This window comes from Podarcis pityusensis (genome assembly GCF_964106645.2).
Source record: "Podarcis pityusensis genome assembly, chromosome: 9".
NCBI lineage: Eukaryota > Metazoa > Chordata > Lepidosauria > Squamata > Lacertidae > Podarcis > Podarcis pityusensis.
In genome coordinates, this window is record NC_138034.1 from 66909461 (window position 1) to 66923126 (window position 13666).

At 44.4% G+C, this 13666-nt stretch overlaps 1 protein-coding gene across 2 annotated transcripts in view; it reads right to left on the reverse strand.

Moving 5' to 3' along the window:
* FRAS1 (Fraser extracellular matrix complex subunit 1) overlaps positions 1-13666 on the reverse strand; it is a 369664-nt gene that overhangs the window by 300351 nt on the left and 55647 nt on the right. The gene's annotated exons all lie outside the window — the stretch shown is intronic.

Genomic DNA, 13666 nt, shown 5'->3' on the forward strand with positions numbered 1-13666 from the left:
CTTCTTACTGGGGGGAGAAGGGGAACAGCTGCCATAACCTACAGCTTCAAAAGCTGGGGAAGATTTGCCTTTGCTTTTATAATTAAGTGTAATTCTAAGGTACAGAAGTGAGCAGAGACGTCTTTGGCTGGTTGACATCCAATGCCCTTCTAAATGTGTTGTGGCAGGGAGGAGCGATTATAGGTTTGGCTTTGTTCTTATTTTTATTATGTGTTTTCCGTTTTCTGTTTTGTAATGTTATGCTGTGAGCCTCAGAACCTAACCCCCATATGGTGTTGACCTTTAAAGCCCTAAACAGCCTCGGCCCAGTATACCTGAAGGAACATCTCCACCCCCATCATTCTGCCCGGACGCTGAGGTCCAGTGCCGAGGGCCTTCTGGCAGTTCCCTCATTGCGAGAAGCAAAGCTACAGGGAACCAGGCAGAGGGCCTTCTCGGTAGTGGCACCCGCCCTGTGGAACGCCCTCCCATCAGATATCAAAGAGATAAACAACTACAGTGGTACCTCAGGTTACATACGCTTCAGGTTACATATGCTTCAGGTTACAGACTCCGCTAACCCAGAAATAGTGCTTCAGGTTAAGAACTTTGCTTCAGGATGAGAACAGAAATCGTGCTCTGGCGGCGCGGAGGCAGCAGGAGGCCCCATTAGCTAAAGTGGTGCTTCAGGTTAAGAACAGTTTCAGGTTAAGAAAGGACCTCGGAACGAATTAAGTACTTAACCTGAGGTACCACTGTACCTGACATTTAGGAGACATCTGAAGGCAACCCTGTTCAGGGAAGTTTTTAATGTGTGACTTTTTAATGTATTTTTAATCTTTGTTGGAAGCCGCCCAGACTGGCTGGGGAAGCCCAGCCAGATGGGCAGGGTACAAATAATAAATTATTATTATTATTATTATTATTATTATTATTATTATTATAAATGTGGAGTTGCCTGTAAATGCATTTAACTGATAAATATCCACACACACAAAGGACAACCTCAAACTATTGCCAACAGACATCTTTTGATTCAAATGTTTCTCATCAGAAGAAACAGGCCTACATTTTTGGATCTAGGGTCCCAGAATATGCCATTGCAGTTTTGGAGTTTGGCGACCAGTATAGCTTGCCTATGAATTTGTTTTGATTGCTACCTATTCAGATAGTAGATTTTTAAGTGACCAGCTTAATTTCTAAAAGCATCAAAAGAGCAGAACCAGTGATGAGGCAGCTACAGGTCCTGTCCTTCTCACCGTAACCCTTTAACAGATCAAGATGTGATCTATCTACTCTGTTTTTCCATCCAAGCGCCATATATCATTGGCTGCTGTTGATTGGGATGATGAAAAAACACAGGTGAGTCCACCTAAATGCCACAGTGAGAGAGCGAGGAGCTCAATATGCGGATGCTATTTTTGGCAGAAGCCCCGCGTTGAATGTCACTTCTAGTTATCCGGCACTTTGGCTCTAGCGCTGTCTAGAGCTCAGCTTGATAAAAACCTCCCCTTAATTCCCGCTGGGAAATTCTAGGGTATGTGGAAGCACAAGGAAATAACTTGCTGGGTAGCTCAGAATGCAAACTTTTACGTTTAGATGTGGTGACACCACACCTTTGGAAAACATGGCTTCCCTCAAGGAATCCTGGGAAGTATAGTTCATCCCTCAAAGAGCTACAATTCCCTGCACCCTTAACAAAGTAGGAACCCCAGGGTTCTTTTGTGGAAGCTATGTGCTTTAAACAGGGATGCGGGTGGTGCTGTGGGTTAAACCACAGAGCCTAGGGCTTGTTGTTCAGAAGGTCGGCGGTTCGAATCCTCGCGACGGGGTGAGCTCCCGTTGCTCGGTCCCTGCTCCTGCCAACCTAGCAGTTCGAAAGCATGTCAAAGTGCAAGTAGATAAATAGGTACCGCTCCGGCGGGAAGGTAAACGGCATTTCCGTGCGCTGCTGTGGTTTGCCAGAAGTGGCTTAGTCATGCTGGCCACATGACCCAGAAGCTGTCTGCAGACAAACGCTGGCTCCCTTGGCCAATAAAGAGAGATGAGCGCCGCAACCCCAGAGTCGGTCACGACTGGACCTAATGGTCAGGGGTCCCTTTACCTTTACCTATGTGCTTTAAATGTATGCTGCAGATACAACTTTCACATCCAAGTGTAAAAGTTTGAATTCTGAACTGCAGGGCAAGTTATTTCTTTGTGCTTCCACATACCCTGATTTTTTCCTCTCTTTTTTCTCATTCCAGAACATCGCTCTAAAAACTAGATTTTTGAAATTCAATACACAACAGCAACATTATTTTGCTATGCAGGGGAAGAGCTGTAGCTCAGTGTTGGAGCATCTGTTTTTGAGAACCGGTTTGGTGTAGTAGTTAGAGTGTTAGACTAGGATCTTGGCAACCAGGGGTGAAATCCCCACTTGGCCATGAAGCTCATGGAGTGATCTTGGGCCAGCTGCTGCCTCTCAGTCTAACCTACCTCACAGGGTTGTTGCGAGGATATATGGAGAGATGGGGAAACCATGCAGGCCACCTTGAGCTCCTTGTATAAAAAGGTAGAAATGCAATCAACAAATAAAATAAAGTTGTAGCCGACCAGATAAGCAACTCTTTCTCTCTCCATCTGCAGTCTCCTTTTCTAACTTGGTTACTAAATAATTGCAATTGTTGGAAATGCTGAAAAATTTGACGAACGATGACATTTTACTGGTAACACTTAAGAGTTCAAGAGGCTTAGAGTGAAATGTCAGACGATTCTGACATTTATTACTAAAACTCAAAGGTAACAGAATGCCCTGCCAAATGTCATGTATATATTTATATTTATAAAAACACCTTTATACTGCTTTTCAGCCCGAACACAGATTCCCCAAGACAGTTTACAAAGCAGTGAACGAAACACCATCAAGAAGCAGAAGCTAAAAACTGCAACTTTAGGATCGAAAGCATTTAGAATAAGAATGTTTTCATTGCCTACCTAAACATCATCAGGGATGGAGCCAGTCTAACCTTGGTGGGGGAGTTCAACAACCAGGGTTATGCCACAGAAAAATATCTTCCCCACATTCCAACAAACTGATCCTCTTTTGGTGGTGTGATATTTTTATCATTTTTACTATTATTTTGATTTCAATTTAATACCTGCTCTTCACCATCAGATCCCAGGGAGGGTTACAACCATTTAAAAACTCAATATTAGAAACAGTTAAAACAAATTTCACTTACAGCAATAGCGTGGAAATACAACAGGGCAGTTACCATGCCATAGGTGTAAAAGAAGGCCTTAAGTGTAAACACTATTGACAGACACATTTCTGACATTTCCCTCTTAAAATCTTAAGAATTACTGGTAAATGTCTACATTCACTATAAAATAATAAAAATAAAAAATCAGCCCTCCGGTGTTTCTGACAAAAGTGATTTGGAAAGTTCTGATGAGGTTCCAAACCCACATCTAAACAGGCCATCTTCAGAGTATCTTCTGGAAATAATCAGTGTTCTGTCTTTCAATGCATACTTGAAACAAGTTTGATCACGTCCCAGTTTTATGTTTGCAGAACGCTTGGTCTGCAGATATGAGGGGTGGGGAACAAGGCAGGGTGACCAGATTAAAAAAAGAGGGCAGAGTCCCTGCACCTTTAACAGTTGTGCAGAAGAGGGAATTTTCATAAGCACGGGCTTGCACAACTTTGCCTGCTGAAATGCTTTCTTCCACACAACTATTAAAAGTGCAGGAATCCTGCCCTCTTTTTCACCAGGTGGTATCTATACTGCAAAATCCAGAGACAACTAGGTGAGCCTCAGAAGTACAGAGATGAACGGGATAGGCTTGCAATCCAAAATACAGACCCTCCAAAAGTCCCTATTTTCCAGGGACAGTTCCAGCTTTACAGAAGCCATCCCAGTTTCTGATTTGATCCTGGAATGTTCCACTTTTCCTTAGGACGTCCATATTTTCATCATAGAAATGTTGCAGGTTATGGAGTTATGTGACCAACCCCACCCCACCCAGCCAAGGAGATCAGTAACTATACAACCTTTAGAAGACATCTGAAGACAGCCAAGTATAGGGAAGTTTAAAAAAAATGTTTAATGTTTTATTATGTCTTTATATGCCTGTTGTCTTTGTCCATGAAGTTTTCTTGGCAGGGATACTGGAGTGGCTTGCCAGTTCCTACTCCAGATGGATCATGTTTGGTCAAAACTCTCCACTATGACCTGTCCGTCTTGGGTGGCCCTGCACGGCATAGCTCATAGCTTCTCTGAGTTATTCAAGCCCCTTCACCACAGCCAGGCAGTGATGCAGATGACATGATCTTGATGGCAGAAAGTGAGGAGGAATTAAAGAACCTTTTAATGAGGGTGAAAGAGGAGAGTGCAAAATATGGTCTGAAGCTCAACATCAAAAAAACGAAGATCATGGCCACTGGGCCCATCACCTCCTGGCAAATAGAAGGAGAAGAAATGGAGGCAGTGAGAGATTGTACTTTCTTGGGCTCCATGATCACTGCAGATGGTGACAGCAGTCACGAAATTAAAAGATGCCTGCTTCTTGGGAGAAAAGCAATGACAAACCTAGACAGCATCTTAAAAAGCAGAGACATCGCCTTGCCAACAAAGGTCCGTATAGTTAAAGCTATGGTTTTCCCAGTAGTGATGTATGGAAGTGAGAACTGGACCATAAAGAAGGCTGGTCGCCGAAGAATTGATTCTTTTGAATTATGGTGCTGGAGGAGACTCTTGAGAGTCCCATGGACTGCAAGAATATCAAACCTCTCCATTCTGAAGGACATCAGCCCTGAGTGCTCACTGGAAGGACAGATCCTGAAGCTGAGGCTCCAAGACTTTGGCCATCTCATGAGAAGAGAAGACTCCCTGGAAAAGACCCTGATGTTGGGAAAGATGGAGGGCACAAGGAGAAGGGGACGACAGAGGACGAGATGGTTGGATAGTGTTCTTGAAGCTACCAGCATGAGTTTGACCAAACTGCGGGAGGCAGTGGAAGACAGGAGTGCCTGGTGTGCTCTGGTCCATGGGGTCACAAAGAGTCGGATACGACTAAACGACTAAACAACAACATTTCTATATATACCGTATGTTGGCAGCTGCCCAGTCAGGTGGGTGGGGTATAAATAGGAGGAGGAGGAGGAGGAGGAGGAGGAGGAGGAGGAGGAGGAGGAAATAGGACATCCCTATTTTTATTAGAGAAAAGTTGCAGGGTATGTAAATTCCCTTACTCACTAGGGAGTAAGTGCCACTGAACACAGCAGGGCTTACTTCTGAGCAAGCATGAAAAGAATCAGGGCTTGAGTAAACACGCCATAGAATTGGGCCACCTCGAAGCCTTTAATGGCATGCTGAGGTTTCCCTGGTTGCCAAGGGGTTGAGTGTGGCCAGCTATTGCCGCCACAGGATGCAATCAGAAGATATAAATGCTCCAACTCTCCGATGAATGGTTAGGAAAACAATTCGGAAGGTCTGTTTATTGTAGAGATTTCAAGTGTTGGCTTAAAAACAAAAAGCAGCTTGGAGAGCCACACTTCCTGGTCACCTTTCAACCCCTCCAGCTGCATTCAAACCACTTTTGACATCTTCAACAATGGCTGGCAAAGGATGATTTAGTGTTTCACTAACTAATTAGCTGATCTGCATGTGGCATCTGTTTGGGGTTCTTTCTAACAGCTGGCCCTGAAAGCAATCCATACCTCTGATATATAGCAAAATGGATGGTGCAGAGAAGGTTAATTACAAGCCCTTCTTTTGGCTTTAAGTATGGATTTTAGCAAAATCTCCTGGTTGCTTTTTTCTTTTTCTTTCTTTTTTTAAGCCAGCCATCTACTTATCCAAGCCCACATATCACATTTGAGCAATTTTGGGATGATCCATAACTGACTTCAATTTGCTGTAAGCTCATAATAGTGCAAGCAAGGCTGACGCAGGACGTTTTAAGGAGCGTTGTTATTAAAACTAATTGGTGCCTCCTTTCCACACCTCAAGGCAGTTAACAGAGAAGAAGAAAAACCCAAAGATTGCATCAAAAGCAGCAGAAGAGAAGTCACGATAACAACAATGCAATGACAAGCAGAAAACAAAATAATGACCCAGAAGATGCGAACAGCAGGATGCCTTCTGGAATTAAAAACAATCTGTATTGTTTACAAAAAGAAATGAGAGACTAATAGCTTTGCACCATCCCAGAACCTTCAAGCAACAGGAGAAAAGGCCCTACCAAATTATGCTTCGTTCTGACCAAACGGCTACCTTAACAAAGGCCCAGTTTGGACGATCTTAAGCAGAAGGGTGCATGGGCCTTTTGGTGGCGCACTCAGCCACTTTGCAGTGCGAGCAATCATACCAGGGAGTCTCTAATAGGGCTGGGTGATATATCAACATATCACCCTAAACTGGCTTGAAGTCCATATTATGATATCAGTTTCATAATTTTTAACCTGGCAATATATATCGCGAATCTTGTTCTACGTTAGGGCTGGGTGATATATCATCCGAAACTGTTTTGAAGTCCATATAGTGATATTGGTTTCCTAATTTTTGATCTGGCACTATATTGCGAATCATGATATGCAAAGATCACAATGCGAGATAAATCATGACACCAGCCAATGCCTCTACACAGTTCCATCCTTATATCAGACATGGTGATATATTGGTAAATCACAATGTTTAGTTGGTGATATATCACAATGTTGGGAGCCAGATATCACCCAGCCCTAGTCTATAATTGACCATAGTTTCCATTTCATCCAAACCTAGAAACTATGGTTACCAGCTTCAGGATAAACTAGGATGTTAAATCAGCTTAATTCTTATTCTGTCTTGTTCCAAAGAAGTGGAGCACTAACCCAGGGGTCAGCAATTTTTTTCAGCAGGGGGCCGGTCCACTGTCCCTCAGACTTTGTGGGGGCCAGACTATATTTTTGGGGGAAGAAATGAACGAATTCCTATGCTCCACAAATAACCCAGAGGTGCATTTTAAATAAAAGGACGCCTTCTACTGATATAAAAGCACGCTGATTCCCGGACCGTCCGCAGGCCGGATTGAGAAGGCAATTGGGCCGCGTCCGGAACCCTGGGCCTTAGTTTGCCTACCCATGCACTAAACTGTGAAAAATAGCTGGTGTAAATATACCATTCCTGTATTCCCGTTTCTCCTCCCATGATACATTATTTCTGCAACCAAGTCAGAGAACCAAACTAGCAGACAGTGACGCTTTCTGGAAGAAGCTGTTACCGCTGTCTGCAAACGCCGAATCAAGCTTGCGTCTAATAAGCCAATAATAAGTCAACTATGGAAGCAACATTTATCTAACAAGAGACACCTGATTTATTCTGTTCACTGAGAATTATGCAGCATTCCCATTTTAATTCTCAAAGATCAACCAATGCAAACATCATGGAGATAGTCAGCTAAGGGTAAATTTCATTGAAATAGCAAACACTTAGTGGATTGAATGTCAGGAGCAAAAAGAAACGCAGATTTCCTTTTTTTTAAAAAATGACTAAATAAATTCATGGAAGTTAGACCAACCAATGGATAATTTGGTGATTGTCCCATCCAGACAATCAGGCCGTGTATCCACAGCAGTGACCAGAGGAGGAATGACCGCTGGGAGGAGTGCAGAGAGAATAAAAGCCTTGGTGCAGCTGCAGGAGCACAACCAGACGCCTTCGTCTGCCCCAGCTGCAACAAAACATGTCTCTCCTGTACCGGTCTCTCCAGCCACAGCTGGCGATGCAACCTTCCAACAGTTTAACTTCACTCCCCAAGGTCCACACCTCCATTGTCGCCCAAGACAGACAGATGTCAATAAGAGGGAAATGCCTCGGCCCAGTATACCTGAAGGAGCGTCTCCACCCCCATCGTTCAGCCTGGACACTGAGCTCCAGTGCCGAAGGCCTTTGGATGGTTCCCTCACTGTGAGAAGCGAGATTACAGGGAACCAGGCAGAGGGCCTTCTCGGTAGTGGCACCCTCCCATCAGATGTCAAGGAAATAAACAACTATCTGACTTTTAGAAAACATCTGAAGGCAGCCCTGTTTAGGGAAATTTTTAATGTCTGCTGCTTTATCATGTTTTTAATATTCTGTTGGGAGCCGCCCAGAGTGGCTGGGGAAACCCAGACAGATGGGTGGGGTATAAATAACTTAGTAGTAGTAGCAGTAGTAGTAATTAAAAAAAATTGTGATTTTTAATGGATAGTGTAATTTGTGAGTTTTAGGGCTGCAAACGCACACACGCCGGAGGCACACTCCATTGTCTCTCGAGACAGGCGGGTGCCAACAACATCTTTTAAATTTGAGTCTCTCACTACTTATATTAGGATATAAACATCTGTGCCCTTCCTTGTCCTCTGTTTTGGGATCAAGGCAGCTTCCTGTGTTCCTATGGATTGCATATTGAGTGGTACCTGACCTCCAGACAACAGTCACTGTTTCTCTAACCAGGAAAGAGACATACAGGGGTACCTCAGGTTACAGATGCTTCAGGTTACATACGCTTCAGGTTACAGACTTTGCTAACCCAGAAATAGTACTTCAGGTTAAGAACTTTGCTTCAGGATGAGAACAGAAATCGTGCTCTGGCGACGCGGCGGCAGCAGGAGGCCCCATTAGCTAAAGTGGTGCTTCAGGTTAAGAACAGTTTCAGGTTAAGAATGGACCTCCAGAACGAATTAAGTTCTTAACCCAAGGTACCACTGTAGCTGTCAACTTTTCCCTTTTCTTGCGAGGAATCCTATTCGGAATAAGGGAATTTTCCTTTTAAAAAGGGAAACTTTGACAGGGCATACCCCCACAGAGCAGAAGGAAGATTTCCCCAGACTGTAAAGTTTTCATATTGCATGGGGTTGGACTAGAGGACTCTCGGGGTCCCTTCCAACTTTTATTCTTTGCTATTGCAGAATTCTTCTCCTCCATTCTTATTCCGTTCTGGCCTCTTAAGCCCAGCAGTTGCTGTTAACTGCGAGGCGGTCTGGAATCAACTTCCAAGTCTGTTCTCTCTGCTCCGCGAACCGGTTCACAAGGAGCCCAATGATTCCTGAAGAAGAGGAGATTTCAATAGAAAGGAAATTGCTTCCTTTCCCTGTCTACCACCAACCCCCTTCTTCATTCCACCCTCCTCCCTTAATGATCACCATGCTAGAGGCTTCCAGAGGCTTTTCTTATGAGATTCTGGCCTCCTTGTGTTTCAATTGCCGGTTTATTGAAAACATCTTGCGCAAGGTGACCTTGGGAGCACCAGCTACCCAACAAAGCTGCCTCGATAAATGCGGCTGCATGCAAGTAGCAAGAAGGCACCAGGGATTTCTCCAAACCCATCTAACTTTTCAGAGGGTTTCTGTTCCCTTCTCTCCTCCCCTCCTTGGATATTTTCACAAGGTCATACAGGAGGAATCTAGCCCTGGAGAGTTCATGTGTCCTGCTGCTCCTCAATTAAAAAAAAAAAAGTCCTCTGTTTGAAGGGCTGGTTTAAAGATAGAATCATAGAACTGTAGAGTTGGAAGGGACCTTGTGGATCATCTAGTCCAACCCCCTGCAATGCAGGAATATGCAGGTGTCCCATATGGGGATCAAACCTGCAACCTTGGTCTTATCAGCACCATGCTCTGACCAACTGAGCTATCCCAAGCAGGAAACCGGGAGTGTGCACATACCATTGTTGTTGTTGTTTAGTCGTTTAGTCGTGTCCGACTATTTGTGACCCCATGGACTAGGGCACGCCAGGCCCTCCTGTCTTCCACTGCCTCCCGCAGTTTGGTCAAACTCATGCTGGTAGCTTCAAGAACACTGCCAACCACCTCGTCCTCTGTCGTCCCCTTCTCCTTGTGCCCTCCATCTTTCCCAGCATCAGGGTCTTTTCCAGGGAGTCTTCTCATCTCATGAGGTGGCCAAAGTCTTGGAGACTCAGCTTCAGGATCTGTCCTTCTAGTGAGCACTCAGGGCTGATGTCCTTCAGAATGGATAGGTTTGATCTTCTTGCAGTCCATGGGACTCTCAAGAGTCTCCTCCAGCACCATAATTCAAAAGCATCAGTTCTTCTGCAATCAGCCTTCTTTATCGTCCAGCTTTCATTTCCATACATCACTACTGGGAAAACCATAGCTTTAACTATACGGACCTTTGTTGGCAAGTTGATGTCTCTGTTTTTTAAGATGCTGTCTAGGTTTGTCACTGCTTTCCTCCCAAGAAGCAGGCGTCTTTTAATTTCGTGGCTGCTGTCACCATCTGCAGTGATCATGGAGCCCAAGAAAGTAAAATCTCTCACTGCCTCCATTTCTTCCCTTTCTATGTACATACCATACATATAACTAATTGTCCATACATATAACTAATTGTCCAAAAATGCAAGAAGGGCCTTTACACTCGCCAGAAGCTCAGCTCTGCCCTCGCCGGTCCTGGAAGGAGCCTTTAAAAAAGTCCCCTATGCTCAGAGACTTTGCGCCTGTTCATTGGGGGATATAGGAAGCCCAGAGCACTTGTCTTTAGATGTCCCTTTTATGAAGAGGCACGTAGTGAGACCATTGATCCCCTGCTGGTGAGGCTCACTGACCTCCCGGAAAAGCAAAAATTTGATTTTTTCCTGTTAGGCAAAGATCAGAAGACGACCCGGGTGGTCGCCAGATTCTGTGTACAGATCTGTAGGTGCAGACCATCCCCCGACTCAAACTAGTTCATCAAGAAAATTCCCAAACTCGGTTCCATGGGTCACTCTGGGTCATCTCTCTGCGGTAGCTTATCTTAAAGTTTTAAGCGTCTATACGCTTATCACATTTATAAATTTATTGTTGTACATTGTTTTAATTGTTTGTTTTCCTTCTAGGACTGTACCCCCAAGTGTGTTTTATAAGCTGGTCTCCAACTGTAATAAATTATCTATCTATCTATCATTAATTGATATATTACCCACCCTTCATTAGCAGGCCCCAAAGAAGGTTACGACAGTTTAAAATTCAGAATATAAAAACAATTAAAATAGATTGTGGACGTGGGAATAAGGTGGGCCCTGAAAGCACATTCCGGAGAATGCTGGGAACTGTAGATTACCCATAACAAAGCTACAGTGTTTTGGCCTTATGATCAAGGGTCTGGAAACCAAGCCTGATGAGGAACGGTTGAAGGAGCTGGGTATGTTTAGCCTGGGAAAGAGGAGACTGAGAGGAGACAGGATAGCCATCTTCAAATATCTCAAGGGATGTCACATGGAAGATGGAGCAAGCTTGTTTTCTCCTGCTCCCTAAGGGTAGGACTCGAACCAATGGCTTCAGGTTACAAGGAGGAGATTCCAACTAAACATCAGGAAGAACTTCCTGACAGTAAGAGCAGTTCGACAGTGGAACAGAAGGAGGTGGTGGACTCGCCTTCCTTGGAGCTTTTTAAGCAGAGGTTGGGTGGCCATTTATCAGAGATTCCTTCATTGCAGGGGGTTGGACTAGATAACCCTCGGGGTCCCTTTTAACTCTTCCAAGTTTATGATTCTATGATTTGTCTGCATCATCACCACAGAGAGGTATTCAAGGTGGAGTAAAGCCAGCCACCAGCCAGTAGCTGCCCAAAGATTGCAGTGTGCTGTCAGCGGTTTGGTCCCACCCTTAATATACGCCCCACATGGACGGCCGTTTTAATTCAGCAATACTTCACACAGCATATACAGTGGTGCCTCGGGTTACATATGCTTCAGGTTACATACGCTTCAAGTTACAGGCTCTGCTAACCCAGAAATAGTACCTCGGGTTAAGAACTTTGCTTCAGGATAAGAACAGAAATCGCACGGGGGCGGCGCGGCAGCAGGAGGAGGCCCCGTTAGCTAAAGTAGTACCTCAGGTTAAGAGCAGTTTCAGGTTAAGAACGGACCTCCAGAACGAATTAAGTTCTTAACCCGAAGTACCACTGTAGAATGTGAGCTCCTCGGGGCAGGGAACTGAGCTTTTTCGCTAGGTTGCTGTGTAAGGGGTTGTGAACATCAGCAATGATCCTGGGCTCCACATCCCATCAGCTCCAGTTGGCGCAAGTCGACAGTCAGGTACAATAATATCTGGAGGGCATGAGATTTCCCCATCCCTGATTGGGACATTGCTGGCACACTGCATGAACAATAACATGAATTTAATCTTGTCTTCTCACAAGAGAGCAGGCAAGCGAACAGCACTGGCTACAAGTTCAGGAGTCTTTCCTTCCCACTCGGACCAATATTGCCTCCCTTTCTTTGAAGTGAAGGGTTGTCTCACAGAATACACACACACACAAGGCTCCGGAATGAGAAGACATGACGTCAAGGAGCTGCGTGGGAATCGAGAGAAAGGCACAAGATGGATGGCTTTGAATTTCTGCACCCGCAGCCAACTACAAACCTGACACAGCAGGGCGAGCGCCCAAGGAAAAAGAACTGGCTGTCTGGCTTCTTCTTTTTCTTTTCTTCTTCCCTGGCCAGGAATCAGAAAGCATCAGAAACCCTGAGCAACGTGGATGTCCATTAAGAGAACCTGGACTACGCAACAACGCCTTCCAAATCTGGCTGAAGGGACTGAGCCGTGAGCCTTAGCTGGAACATTAAAAGCTTTTTCACTGCTCCCTCAGCACTTGGTTGCCTTTTGGCAAACCTGAAAAGACAACTCGTGAGACGTTCGGGGAAATCAAACGAAAGCGGAAATTCCCTGTGCTGTGTGAACGAGCACGAAGGCTTCTTTGACTGATGACGATCATAAATCATCATCACCAGACTTTATAATATACTGCACAACAAAGGCGTGTGTTGCCATTTTTAATATAACTTCAGGAAAATGGAAAGGAAAAATTATTGGCCAATATTTGACAGATCGTTCTTACACATGTTGTGGGGTGTCTGGGGACGGATAGTACCTCTGGTGGAGGGACACATCACACTCCTCCTGGGATAGTTCATCCACCGTTGGTCCCCATCCTGCACTCAGCTCTCACCTGTGGCTCCTGGAAGCTGTCAGCATGTGACAGCAGCCAAACCCCAGGCATGGCTTTGACTAGTCGGCTAAACCAGGTGAGGGTAGCCATTGGGTCTCAAACCCACAGTGAGTTAGGGATTTGCAAAGATAGGATATGGTGGATTGAGCGGACGAGACCAATTGTGGGTCCAACAGTCAAGAAGGCAGTTTCTGCACGTGCGGTATAGGAAAGTGAGGGGCAGATGGGAGAAGGAAAACTCTGGTCCTAAACTTATTCTGCTTTGCAGGCTATCTTTGGGAGAAGAACAGGCTTGGGAGTAAACCCTACACAAATCTGGAGTGGAGTCCCTCTTTTTTTTGAATTTGCATTTTATTTATTTGTTAACATTCTTATATTACATCGGTAAACGTTGTCATATTACATTACAGGACTTACTATCATATAAATTCCAACATGTATACAAAATTATATACAAATTTTATATACCTAGAAAGAAAATGAAACAAAAAGAAAAAACAACAACAATTCCCCCCCCAAAAAAAATCATATACATACCAACACTCTAGACCTCCTGTCTTTCCCGTTGTATATTCCTTTTTTACAAATGAATGTACTCTTATTATTGTATATTTCTTTACATATTATTTAATACATTCCTATATCAATATGTGCTCTTAGTCGTATTTCTCAACTCCGTCTCACTCCAATGTCAATCAAATGCTAACTGTCTTAGGGACGCCACTCTATGTTAGAAT